The sequence below is a fragment of the Sus scrofa genome, chromosome 14 (genome assembly GCF_054392235.1).
Source record: "Sus scrofa isolate SSC_HxYL_T2T_F1_AM1 chromosome 14, Sscrofa_HxYL_maternal_Yorkshire_Landrace_v2.0, whole genome shotgun sequence".
Classification (NCBI taxonomy): domain Eukaryota; kingdom Metazoa; phylum Chordata; class Mammalia; order Artiodactyla; family Suidae; genus Sus; species Sus scrofa.
This window is the reverse complement of record NC_139396.1, coordinates 14,831,581-14,845,178: the sequence shown is the minus strand read 5'-3', so window position 1 is coordinate 14,845,178 and position 13,598 is coordinate 14,831,581. Positions and strand designations below refer to the sequence as shown.

The 13,598-nt window shown below is 37.7% G+C and overlaps 1 protein-coding gene across 1 annotated transcript in view; it reads left to right on the top strand.

The window, feature by feature from the left end:
- Nucleotides 1–13,598, top strand: part of LOC146396334 (NUT family member 2G-like) — a 53,760-nt gene that overhangs the window by 18,348 nt on the left and 21,814 nt on the right. The window lies entirely within an intron of this gene.

Here is a 13,598-nt window from a genome sequence, read left to right as displayed (position 1 = left end):
ACTTTATTAAGAGTTTTGATCATGAATATATGTTGGACTTTGTCAAATGCTTTTTCTGCATCTTTTGAGATGATCATGTGGTTTCTGACTTTTTTGTTAATGTGGTGCATGGCATTGTTTGATTTGAGTGTGTTGAACCATCCTTGTGAACCTGGGGTGAATCCCACCTGGTAACGGAAAGTTTTTCAAAGTCTATGAGTCATTTTCTGTTCTACACAGAAGTTGTATCCATATTTTTTTAGATCCCACATATAAGTGATAGCATATGATATTGGTGTCTCACTGTCTTACTAACTTCACTTAGCATGATACTGTCTATATCCGTCCATGTTGCTGCAAGTGCTATTAGTTCTTTCGTTTTAATGGCTAATATCCCATGGTGTTTATGTACCACCTCTTCTTTATCCATTCTTCTGTTGATGGACATTTAGGTTGCTTCCAGATCTTGGCTATTGTAAAGTGCTTCAGTGGACACTTGGGTGCCTAGGTCTTTTCAAGTCATGGATTTCTCTGGATAGATGCCCAGGAGTGGGATTTCTGGATCATATGATAATTCTGTTTTCAGTTTTTTTGAGACATGATCATAGTGTTTTCCACAGTGGCTGTATCAATTTTCATTCCCACCAACACTGTTAAGAGGGTTCCCATTTCTCCACATCCTCTACAGCACTTATTTATTGCAGACTTTTTGATGATGACCATCCTGGTGGGTATGAGGGACTACCTCATTGTATCTTGATTTGTATTTTTTTTTAATAAGTAGTGATGTTAAACATCTTTTCTTGTGCTTTATGACCATCTGTCTGTCTCCTTTGGAGAATTGTCTAAGTCTTCTGCCCATTTTTTTGGAGGTGATTATAAATTTTGGAGATGAATCCCTTGTCAGTTGCTTCATTTGCAAATATTTTCTCCCATTCCATGGGTTGTCTTTTTTTTGTTGTTTAGGGTCTCCTTTCCTGTGCAAAACCTTCTAAGTTTATGTATGTATGTATGTATGTATTCATTTGTTTGTTTTTTTATTATTTTTAATTCATTGATTTTAGATTATAATGTTTTTTTCCATTACAGCTGTTTTTCAGGATTCTGTCAATTTTTTACTCTATGGCAAGGTGGCCCAGTCTCACCTACATATATATCTTTTTTCTCACATTATTCTCCATCATAAGTGTCTAGACATAGTTCCCAGGGCTATATTGAATTTTATTACATTTATAGTTTTTCAGCAAACATAACAACCTGATTTTACAGCATTTCCATCCCAAACACCCAGCCCACCCCACCTACTCCCCAACTTGTCTCCTTTGGAAACCATTAGTTTTCCAAAGGCTGTTAGTCTATTTCTGCTCTGCAAAGATATTCATTGAATCCCTTTTTTAGATTCCACCTATAAGTGATGTCATATGATGTTTGTCTTTCACTGTCTGACTAACTTCACTTAGAACAATAATTTCTAGGTCCATCCATGCTGCTGTAAATGGCACTATTTCATTCTTTATGATTTATTTTATTTTATTTTTTTGCATTTTAGGGCCAAACCTAGGGCATATGGAAGTTTCCATTTAGGGAAACCACAGCTGCAGCTGCTGGTCTACACCACAGTCCAAGCAACATGGCATCAGCCACATCTATGACCTACACCACATTTGACAGCAATGCCAGCTCCCTGACTCATGGAAGAAGGCTTGGGTTCAAACCTGCATCTACATGGATACCAGCCAGATTCATGACCACTGGGCCACTGTGGGAACTCCCATCATTCATTTGTATGATTGGGTAATATTCCATTGTGTATATGGACCACATCTTCTTTATCTCCTCCACTGCCGATGGACATTTAGGTTGTTTGCATGGCTTGGGTATTGTACCTAGTACTGCAATGAACATTGGAGTACAGGTATCTTTTCAAGTCATGTTTTCTCTGGAGAGATGCCCAGGAGTAGGATTGCTGGATCAAGGGTAATTCTATTTTTAGTGTTCTGAGGAATCTCCACACTCTTTTCCATAGTATTGCACCAATTTGCATTCCCACCAAAAGTATGATAAGGGTTCCATTTTCTCCACCCCTCTTCAGCATTTCCAGTTTGTAAACTTTTTAATGATGGCCATGCTGGGTGGTGTAAAGTAGTTCCCCTAGTAGTTTTGATTTGCATTTCTCTAATAATTAGTGCTGTTGAACATCTTTTCATGTGTTTTTTGGCCATCTGTTATGTCTTCTTTGGAGAATTGTCGGTTTAGGTCTTCTGCCCATTTTTTGATGCGGTTATTTTCTTGTTTGTAATTGAGCTGCAGGGGTAACTATAAATTTTGGAGATGAACCCCTTGTCAGTCTCTTCATTTGCAAATATGTTCTCCCATTCTTTGGGTTGTCTTTTTGTTCTGTTTAGGGTTTCCTTTGCTGTGCAGAAACTTTTAAATTTAATTAAGTCCCATTGATTTTTTTGTTCTTATTGTTATTACTCTAGGATAATGAGAAGATATTGCTTTGGTTTATATCAGAGAGTGTTTGGCCTATGTTTTCCTTCAAGAGTTTTATGTTATCTCGTCTTCTATTTAGGTCTTTCATCCATTTTGCATTTATTGTTGTGTGTGGCGTTAGGAAGTATTCTGATTTCATTCTTTTCCATGTGGCTGTCCAGGTTTCATGGCATCATTTATTGAAGGTACAGTCTTTTCTCTATTGTATGTTCTCGCTTCTGTTGCCATAGGATTAGTTGACTGTAGGCATGTGGGTTTAATTCTGGGCTTTCTATCCTGTTCCACTGATGTACATTTCTGTCTTGGTGCCAGTACCATATGGTTTTGATGCTTAGTAGAATAATCTGAAGTCAGGGAACTTGATTCTTCCAGCTCTGTTTTGCTTTCTCAGGATGTCTGGCTATTCTGAGTCTTTCATGCTTTCAAACAAACTTTTAGATATTTTCTTCTAGTTCTACAAAAACTGTCCTTGGTAGTTTGATAGGGATTGCATTGAATCTGCAGATTGCCTTGGGTAGTACAGTAATTTTGATAATATTGATTCTTCCAATCCAAAAAGATGGTATTTTCATCTGTTTGTGTGACCTTTGATGTCTTTCATCAGTGTCTTATAGTCTTCAGAGTACAGGTCTCTTGTCTCTTTAGGTAGGTTTATTCCTATGAATTTCATTCTCATTGATGTGACGTTGATGGGATTGTTTCCTGAATTTCTCTTTCTGATCGTTCATTCTTAGTATATAGAAATGCCATGAATTTCTGTGTATTAATTTTGTATTCTGTGACTTTTCCAAATTCATCAATGAATGCTAACAGTTTTCAGGTAGCATCTTGAGGATTTTCTAGGTATAGTATCATGCCTCCGCAAATAGAGTTGTACCTCTTCCTTTCCAATTTGGATTCCTTTTATTTCATTTTCTTCTCTGATTGCCATGCCCAAGACTTCCAAAACTATGTTGAATATTAGTGGTGAGAGCAGACATCCTTCACCACAGAGGGAATTCTTTCAGCTTTTTACCATGCACAATGATGTTAGCTGTGTGTTTGTCATATATGCCCTTTAGAATGTTGAGGTAGGTTCCTTCTGTACCCATGTCTGAAGGGATTTTATGGGTGTTGCATTTTGTGAAAGTCTTTCTCTGCACCTATGGAGAGGATGATATGGTTTTTATTCTTCAGTTTGTTAATGTGGTGTATCATACTGTTGGATTTGTGGATATTGAAGAATCCTTGCATTGCTGGGACAGATCCCACTTGATCATAATGTACAAACCTTTCAATGTACTGTTGGATTTGGTTTGCTAGTATTTTGGTGAGGATTTTTGCATCTAGATTCATTGGAGATATTGGCCAGTAGTTTTCTTTTTTTGTGGCATCTTTGTCTGGTTTTGATATCAGGGTGATGGTGGACTTCTAGAATGAGTTTGGAAGCGTTCCTTCCTCTGAAAGTTTTTGGAATAGTTTCAGAGGAATAGGTGTTATCTCTTCTCTAAATGTTTGATCGAATTCCCTGTGAAGCCATCTGGTCCTAGACTTTTATTTTTTGGAATTTTTTAAATCACAGTTTCAATTTCTGTGCTTGTGATTGGTCCATTCGTCTTTTCTAGTTCATCTTGGTTTAGTCTTAGAAGATTGTAGTTTTCTAATAATTTGTCCATTTCTTCTAGGATTTCCCTTTTATTGGTATAGATTTATTGGTATGTAGTAGTCTCGTAGGATCCTCTGTATTTCTGTGATGTCCTTTGTAACTTCTCCTTTTTCATCTCTAATTTTATGGATTTGAGTCCTCTTTTTTTTTTTTTGATAAGTCTGACTAAGGGTTTTTCAATTTTGTTGATCTTTTCAAAGAACCAGTTTTTATTTTTATTGCTCTTTTCTATGTTTTTCTTCATTTCTATTTCATTCATTTCTGCTCTGATCTTTATTATTTCTTTCCTTCTTATATCTTTAGGTCTTGTCTGTTACACTCTCTCAGGCTGCTTTAGATGTGAAGTTAGATTGTTTATTTGAGCTTTCTCTTGTTTCCTAAGGTATGCTTGTATTGCTATAAACTTCCCTCTTAGAACTGCTTTTGCTATAGCCCATAGTTTTTGGAGTGTTTTATTTTCATTGTCATTTCCTTCTAGGTATTTTTGAATTTCCTCTTTGATTTCTTCGATGATCCATTGGTTGTTTGGTAGCATGTTGTTTAGCCTCCATGTCTTTGTGTGTGTGTGGTTTTTGGCAATTTTTTTCTTGTTGATTTCAAGTTGAATAGCGTTGTGTTTGGAAAAAGATGCTGGATATGATTTCCATTTTCTTAAAGTTACCAAGGCTTGATTTGTGGCCCAGAATGTGATCATTCCTAGAGCAAATTCCGTGTGCACTTGAGAATTGTATTCTGCTGCTTTTGGATGGAATGTCCTATAACTCTCTATTAATTCCATCTGGTGTAATGCTTCATTTAGGGCCTGAGTTTTCTTGTTGATTGTTGATTTTCTGTCTGGATGATCTGTCCACTGCAGTAAGTGGGGTGTTAAAGTCCCCTGCTCTATGGTATTGTTGTTAATTTCTCCTTTTAAGGTTGTTAGCAGTTGCCTTATATATTAAAGTGATCCTGGATTGGTCCTTTGATCATTATGTAATGCCCATCTTTGTCTCTTATCATATTCTTTATTTTAAGGCCTATTTTGTCTGATATGAGTATCATTACTCCAGTGTTTTTGATTGCCATTTGCATGGAATATTTTCTTCCATCTTCTCATTTTCAATTTGTATGTGTCCCTAGAAAGTGAAGTGGGTCTCTTGAAGACAGCATATGTATGGGTCTTGTTTTTGTATCCATTCAGCCAGTCTAGATCTTTTGGTTGGGGCATTTAGTCCGTTTACATGTAAGCTATTTACTGATTTGTATGTTCTTATTGCCATTTCATTAACTGTTTTGGATTTGTTGCTGTTGCTCTTTTTTCTTCCCTTCTTCTCTTGTTCTCTCCTTTTGTGGATTGATGAATACATTTAGCATTGTATTTGAGTTGATTGCTCTTATTTGTGTGTGTATCTATTGTAGGTTTTGGTCCTGTAGTTACCCTGAAGTTTTGAGATAGGCGTCTCTCTCTCTCTGATTGTTTTAAGTTGTTGGTCTCTTAATTGGAAGTGCATCTCCAGTGTCCTGCATTTGTACCCTCCTCTTCTCCCAATTTCTGGTTTTGGTAGCATATTGAAGCGTGGATGATTTCCTACATTTACTGTGTCTATGCCTTTACTGTGTCTATGCCTTTACTGGTGATCCTTGTCATTTGTAGTGTTTTGGTTTCTAGTTGTGGCCTTTTCTTTGCCTCAGGAAGTTCTTTCAGTATTTGTTGTAAATCTGGGTTAGTGGTGCTGAAGGCTCTTAACTGTTGTTTTTCTGTAAAGCTTTTGATTTCTCCTTCAAATCAGAATGAAAGCCTTGCTGGGTAGAGTAATCTTGGTTGGAGATTTTTCCTTTCATCTTGTTAAGTATATCGTGCCACTCCCTTCTGGCCTGCAGAGCTTCTGCTGAAAAATCAGCTGAAAAGCTTTTCAGGATTCCCATGTATGTTATGTGTTTGTTTTCCCTAGATGCTTTCCATATGTTCTCTTTGTCTTTAATTTTGTCCAGTTTCATGAATATGTGTCTTGGGGTGTTCCTCCTTGGGTTTATTTCATATGGTACTCAATGTGCTTCCTAGATTTCAGTGAGTGATTCCTTCCCCATGGTAGGGAAGTTTTGGCCTATTATCTCTTCAAATAGGTTCTCTGGCCTTTTCTCTCTCTCTTCTTCTTTTGGCACCCCTATAATGCAGATGTTGGTGCATGTAATGTTGGCCTAGAGTTCTCTTAGACTGTCTTCCAATCTATTCAATCTTTTTTGTTTTTCTGTTCCACATCAGTGATTTCCAATAGTGTGTCCTCCACCTCACTTGTTCATTCTTCTGCCTCATGTATTCTGTTGTTGGCTGCTTCTAATGAATTTTATATTTCAGGTATTGTATTTTTCATCTCTGCTTGCTTCAGTCTTAAATTTCGTATTTCTTTGCTCAGTGTTTCCTGTAAATTATCAGTCTTTGCCTCCCATCTGTTTCCAATGCCCTGCATCACATTATGATCATCAGTCTAAAGTCTTTTTCCTGGAGGCTGATACTCTCCAGATCACTTAGCTGTTTTTCTGGGGTTTTTCTCTATCCATCTGGGTTATGGTTCTCTGCCTTTACATTTTTATAGGTTTTTGGTGTGGTCTCCTTTTTCCAGAAAACAATGTGGTAGCCCCTCTTTCTTCTGAAGTCCGCACCCTTTGTGGCTGAAGTTGATATGGGGGCTTGCTATAGGCTTTCTGATGGAAAGGACTGGTGCCTGCCCACTGGTAGGTGGAGCTGCTTCTTATCCCTCTGGAGGATGGGTCTTTGCTCTGGGTGAGATTAGAGGCAGTTGTGTGATTAGGGTGTCTTTAGGCAGCCTGTTTACTGATGGGTGGGGCTGTGATCTCACCTGGATTCTTGTTTGACCTGGGGCTTCTCAGCGCTGATAGGTGGGGCCGGATTTTCCCAAAATGGCCACCTCTAGAGGAACACATGCCAGTGAGCACTCCTGAGACTTTTGCTTCCAGTGTCCTTCCCCAGCAGTGATCCACAGTCACTCCCTGTTTTCCCAGGAGATCCTCCAAGAACTGCAGTCAGGCCTCCCCAGATTCCCATGGAGTCTCTACTTTGTCTGGGACCCTGTGGATATGAAAGCCTGTGTGTACCTTTCAAGAATGGGGTTTCTGTCTCCCCCAGTCCCATGGAGCTTTAGCACAGAAGCCCTACTACCCTCAATGCCAGATGCTCTGGGGGCTCTTTCTCCCAATGCCATACCCCCAGGTATGGGGATCCAATGTGGGACTCAGAACTCTCGCTCCTATAGGTGGGTCTCTGTGACACAGTTCCTTTCCAGTCTGTGTGCTGCCCACATGATGCTCATGGGCTTGTGTATGTCACATAATAGGCCTTCCTACCATCTTGATGTGGTTTCCTCTTTGTTTCTTGAAGTAGGATATCTTTTTTGAAAGTTTCCAATCCATTTTGTTGAAGGTTGTTCAGCATTTGGTGGTAATTTTGTTGTTTTGAAGAGAGCAGGTGAACTCCATTCCTTCTGTCCTGCCATCTTAATCCAGTCCCCTTCTCCTCATTTTTCAACTGGGTTTTGTTTGTTTGTTTGTTTTGTTTTTGCTGTTGAGTTGTATAAGTTGTTTGTATGTTTTGGAAATTAAGCTCTTGTCAGTTACATTATTTGAAACTCTTTTCTCCCATTGCATAGATTGTCTTTTTGCTTTTTTTTTAAGGTTTCCGTTGCTGTGCAAATGCTCGTGGGCTTGATTAGCTCCCATTGGTTTATTTTTGTTTTTTCATTCTGTTGCTTTGGGAGACCGACCTAAGAAAACCTTTCAATGTTTGATGTCAGGGAATGTTTCGCCTATGATCTCTTCCAGGAGTTTTATGATGTCTTATCTTATGTTTAAGTTTTTAAGCCATTTTGAGTTTATTTTTGTGTATGGTATGAGAGTGTGTTCTAGTTCCATTGATTTACGTGGAATTGTTCTGCTTTCTCCATACCACTTGGGGAGGAGACAATCTTTCTCTGATTTTGTATTCTTGCCTCATTTGTCAAAGATTGTTTGACCATAGTTGTCTGGGGTTATTTCTGGGTTCTGTATTCTGTTCCATTGGAGTGTATGTTGTTTTGGTACCAGTACCACACTGTCTTGATGATTGTAGCTTTGTAATATTGTCTGAAGTCTGAGAGAGTTATGCCTCCTGCTTGGTTTGTGTTCCTCAGGATTGCTTTGGCAATTCTGAGTCTTTTATGGATCCATATCAATTTTTGGATTGTTTGTTCTAGTTCTGTGAAAAATGGCATGGGTAATTTGATAGGGATTGCCTTGAATCTGTTGATTGATTTGGGTAGGAGGGTCATGTAAATGATATTAATTCTTCCAATCCAGGAGTGTGGAACATCTTTCTGTTTCTTTGAATCCTCTTTAAGTGTCTTGAGTGAAGTTGTAGAGTTCTCAGCATGGAAGTCTTTCACCTCCTTGGTCAGGTTAACAGCTGTTGCCTTATGTTTTGAGGTAACCATCTTTCGGGTGTATATGTATTTAACATCCCTATGCATGCTTCTTGGATTGATCCTTTGATCATTATGTAATGACCTTGTTTGTCTCTTATAATATTCTTTTTTTTTAAATATTTTTTTTTATTTTCCCACTGTACAGCAAGGGAATCAGGTTATCCTTACATGTATACATTACAATTACATTTTCTCCCCCACCCTTTCTTCTGTTGCAACATGAGTATCTAGACATAGTTCTCAATGCTATTCAGCAGGATCTCCTTGTAAATCTATTCTAAGTTGTGTCTGATAAGCCCAAGCTTCCGATCCCTCCCACTCCCTCCCCCTCCCATCAGGCAGCCACAAGTCTCTTCTCCAAGTCCATGATTTTCTTTTCTGAGGAGATGTTCATTTGTGCTGGATATTAGATTCCAGTTATAAGTGATATCATATGGTATTTGTCTTTGTCTTTCTGGCTCATTTCACTCAGTATGAGATCCTCTAGTTCCATCCATGTTGCTGCAAATGGCATTATGTCATTCTTTTTTATGGCTGAATAGTATTCCATTGTGTATGTATACCACATCGTCCCAATCCAATCATCTGTCGATGGACATTTGGGTTCTTTCCATGTCCTGGCTATTGTGAATAGTGCTGCAATGAACATGCGGGTGCATGTGTCTCTTTTAAGCAGAGTTTTGTCCGGATAGATGCCCAAGAGTGGGATTGCGGGGTCATATGGAAGTTCTATGTATAGATTTCTAAGGTATCTCCAAACTGTTCTCCATAGTGGCTGTACCAGTTTCTATTCCCACCAACAGTGCAGGAGCGTTCCCTTTTCTCCACAGCCCCTCCAGCACTTGTTATTTGTGGATTTATTAATGATGGCCATTCTGACTGGTGTGAGGTGGTATCTCATGGTAGTTTTGATTTGCATTTCTCTTATAATCAGCGATGTTGAGCATTTTTTCTTTGGAGAAATGTCTATTCAGGTCTTTTGCCCATTTTTCCATTGATTGATTGGCTTTTTTGCTGTTGGGTTGTATAAGTTGCTCATATATTCTAGAGATTAAACCCTTGTCAGTTGCATCATTGGAAACTATTTTCTCCCATTCTGAAAGTTGTCTTTTTGTTTTCTTTTGGGTTTCCTTTGCTGTGCAAAAGCTTTTCAGTTTGATGAGGTCCCATGGGTTTATTTTTGCTCTAATTTCTATTGCTTTGGGAGACTGACCTGAGAAAATATTCATGATGTTGATGTCCGAGAGTGTTTTGCCTATGTTTTCTTCTAGGAGTTTGATGGTGTCCTGTCTTATATTTAAGTCTTTCAGCCATTTGGAGTTTATTTTTGTGCATGGTGTGAGGGTGTGTTCTAGTTTCATTGCTTTGCATGCAGCTGTCCAGGTTTCCCAGCAATGCTTGCTGAATAGACTTTCCTTTTCCCATTTTATGTTCTTGCCTCCCTTGTCAAAGATTAATTGACCATAGGTGTCAGGGTTTATTTCCGGGTTCTCTCTTCTGTTCCATTGGTCTGTCTGTCTGTTTTGATACCAGTACCACACTGTTTTGATGACTCTGGCTTTGTAGTATTTCTTGATGTCTGGGAGAGTTATGCCTCCTGCTTGGTTTTTGTTTCTCAGGATTGCTTTGGCGATTCTGGGTCTTTTGTGGTTCCATATAAATATTTGGATTGTTTGTTCTAGTTCTGTGAAAAATGTCCTGGGTCATTTGATAGGTTTTGCATTGAATATGTAGATTGCTTTGGGTAGTATGGCCATTTTTACAATATTGATTTTTCCAATCCTTGAACATGGAATATCTTTCCATTTCTTTACATCTTCTTTGATTTCTTTGATTAGAGTTTTATAGTTCTCGGCATATAGGTCCTTTACCTCCTTGGTCAGGTGTATTCCGAGGTATTTGATTTTGTGAGGTGCAATTTTAAAAGGTATCATATTTTTGTATTCCTTTTCTTAAGTTTTTTTTTATGGTATACAGAAATGCAACTGACTTCTGAATGTTAATTTATATCCTGCCACTTTGCTGAATTTATTAATCAGTTCAAGGAGTTTTGGGGTTGAGTCCTTAGGGTTTTCTATGTATAGTATCATGTCATCTGCATACAGTGACAGTTTGATCTCTTCTCTTCCTATATGGATGCCTTTTATTTCTTTTGTTTGTCTAATTGCTGTGGCTAAGACTTCCAAAACGATGTTTTGGTGAGAGTGGGCATCCCTGTCTTGTTCCAGATTTGAGTGAGAAGGCTTTCAGTTTTTCCCCATTGAGTATTATATTTGCTGTGGGCTTATCATAAATGGCTTTGATGATATTCAGGAATGTTCCCTCTATACCCACTTTGGCGAGGGTCTTGATCATGAATGGATGTTGAACTTTGTCAAATGCTTTTTCTGCGTCTATTGAGATGATCATATGATTTTTGACTTTTCTTTTGTTAATGTGGTGTATGACGTTGATTGATTTGCGTATGTTGAACCATCCTTGTGAACCTGGTCATGGTGTATAATTTTTTTGATATGTTGTTGGATTCGGTTGGCTAAGATTTTGTTGAGAATTTTTGCATCTATATTCATCAATGATATTGGGCGATAGTTTTCTTTTTTGGTGGTATCTCTGTCTGGTTTTGGAATGAGGGTGATGGTGGCCTCATAGAATGTCTTTGGGAGTATTCCTTCTTCAACCTTTTGAAAGAGTTTAAGGAGGATGGGCACCAATTCCTCTTTATATGTTTGATAGAATTCGCCTGTGAAGCCATCTGGCCCTGGACTTTTATTTGTAAGGAGTGTTTTTATGACATCTTCAATTTCATTTCTAGTGATTGGTCTGTTCAGTTGGTCTGTTTCTACTTGATTCCGTTTTGGCAGGCTGTAAGATTCTAGAAAATTGTCCATTTCTTCCAGATTGTCAAACTTGTTGCCATACAGTTGTTCATAGTATTCTCTTATGGTTTTTTGTATTTCTGCTGTATCCGTTGTGATTTCTCCTTTTTCAATTACAATTTTTGTTATTTGGGTTCTTTCCTCTTTTTAGTGAGTGTGGCCAGGGGTTTGTCAATTTTGTTCACCTTTTCAAGGAACCAGCTCTTGGGTTTATTAATTGTCTCTATTGTTTTTTGAGTCTCTATTTTATTGATTTCTTCTTTGATCTTTATAATTTCCTTCCTTCTGCTGACTTTAGGTCTTTTTTGTTCTTCTTTTTCCAATTCATTTAGGTGGAGAGTTAAGTTGTCAATTTGGGATCTTTCTTCTTTTTTGAGAAAGGCCTGTATTGCTATAAATTTCCCTCTGAGCACTGCTTTCGCAGCATCCCATAGATTTTGAGAGGTTGTGTCTTCATTATGATTTGTTTCAAGGTAGTTTTTAATTTCCTTCTTGATTTCCTCATTGACCCATTGGTTTTTTAGTAGCATGTTGTTTACTCTCCATGTAGTAGGTTTTTTCCTCATTTCTTTTCCCATGGTTGATTTCTAATTTCATGGTGTTGTGGTCAGAGAAGATACCTGAGATAATTTCTATGTTCCTAAATTTGTTGAGGTTAGCTTTGTGTCCCAATATGTGGTCGATTCTTGAGAATGTTCCATGTGCACTTGAGAAGATTGTGTATTCTGATTTTTTTGGATGTAGTGTCCTGAAGATATCAATTAAGTCTAACGTTTCTATTGTTTCCTTTAGGATCTCTGTTGCTTTATTGGTTTTCTGTCTAGAGGATCTGTCCATTGATGTGAGGGGGTATTAAAGTCTCATACTATGATTGTAGTCTCATCAATATCTCCCTTTATGTCTGTTAATATTTGTTGTATGTATCTGGGTGCTCCTATATTTGGGGCATATATGTTGATGATAGTAACATCCTCTCCTTGGATGGATCCCTTAATCATTAAGTAGTGTCCTTCTTTGTCTTTCTTTATGTCTTTCGTTTTAGAGTCTATTTTGTCTGACATGAGCATTGCGACTCCTGCTTTTCTGTCATGTCTATTGGCGTGAAATATTTTTCCCCACCCTTTCACTTTCAATCTATATGTCTCCTTTGTCCTAAGGTGAGTTTCTTGTAGGCAGCATATTGAAGGTTTTTGCCTTTTTATCCACTCAGCCATTCTGTGTCTTTTGATTGGGGCATTCAGTCCATTGACATTTAAGGTGATAATTGATAGATGATTATTTATTGCCATTTGAACCTCGTGTTCCAGTTGATTCTATGGTTCTCCATTCTTCCTTTCTTTTTTTTTTTTTTTGAATGGATGGTCTCCTGTTATTATCTGCTTGAGTGTATTTTTTTTTTTTTTACAAATTCAATATTTGGTTTTGGCTTGTGGTTGCCCTGTTTTTTAAGTATGCTAACCCCTTCCCATAATTGTGTGTTTTAGCCTGATGGTCCTGTAAGTTCAAACTCTTCATTACTATATTAAAATTAAGAAGAGAAACATACAAACAAACAAAAAGGGTTATTTACTTCCTAACATCCCTTGCCCAAATTTTATGGTTTTGATGACTCTTTTTTATTTTTTTCTTTTTAATTTTATTATGTTTGAAGCATGTTCATGATTAAATCTGTATGCTGGCTTATTTGAGTGACTGCTCTCTGATTGCGGTTTCCTCAGTCCTAGTTCTTCCTCTTCTTCTTCTTTTTTTTTCTTTTCTTTTTTCTTCCCTTTCCTACCTTTCTTTTTGGTTTAGAGAAGCCCTTTCAATATTTCCTTTAACCTGGGGTTTGTGTTGCTGTATTCTTTAAGTTTTTGTTTGTTGGAAAAAATTTTTATTTCCCCTTCTATTTTAAATGATATTCTTGCTGGATAGAGTATTCTAGGTTGCATATTTTTTTCCTTTTAGCACTTTAAATATCTCTTGCCATTCCTTCCTGGCCTGTAGAGTTTCTGTAGAGAAATCAGCTGATATTCTTATGGTAGTTCCCTTGTAGGTAACATTCTGTTTTTCTCTTGCTGCCTTTAGGATCCTCTCTTTATCACTAACTTTTGCCATTTTTATTATGATGTGTCTTGGTGTGGGTCTGTTTGGGTTCAGTTTGTTTGG